We start from the raw sequence: 647 nt of genomic DNA, 5'->3' as shown, positions 1-647 counted from the left end.
GACCATGCTGTTGGGAACACGGGGGTGCAAACATCTGTTCCAGTCCCCGCGTTCAGTTCTCGGGGGTGCGCGCCCAGAGGTGGGATCACTGGTAATTCTGTTTTTAATTCTTTGAGGAAGCTCCATACTGTTGTCCACGTGGCCGCACCATTTTACATTCCCGCCAACAGTACACAAGGGTTCCAGTGTGCATCCTCACCAACATGTATTTTCTTAGCTTTTTTTTTTTGATAGTAGCCATCCACGTGGGTGTGCAGCTCACACCTATAATGACTGTTCTCACAGCACGCACTCTATGGCAATGCCACAGGGAGTCATGCCCTACTGTTGAATTGCCTGGTCAACCCGCCCAGCTAGTATGGAGCTCACCTTCGTGCACATTCTGTTCGGTGCTGCACTGAGGGCCAGGAAGTGTCCACATCACCTGGGCCCCTCATCAGCTCAGCCTGGGAAGCCCTGTGGCCGAGGGTCCTCTCCTCCCTGCTGTGGGGCCTGCCCACCCAGCCCGGCACCTTTCCCTTCCTGAGTGAAGAGTGTGTTTTCACATTGTGCTGATCCATCAAGGACCAGTGCTGTCCAGGCCCTTGTGAAGTAACTTTCTGGTGATCGATACGTTGGTTTTAAGAGAACACCTTAATGTTAAGTGT

This window comes from Leptonychotes weddellii, chromosome 6 (genome assembly GCF_054177405.1).
Source record: "Leptonychotes weddellii isolate Sample4059 chromosome 6, ASM5417740v2, whole genome shotgun sequence".
NCBI classification, from domain to species: Eukaryota; Metazoa; Chordata; class Mammalia; order Carnivora; family Phocidae; genus Leptonychotes; species Leptonychotes weddellii.
The sequence above is the reverse complement of the archived record's forward strand: the minus strand, read 5'-3'. Positions refer to the sequence as shown.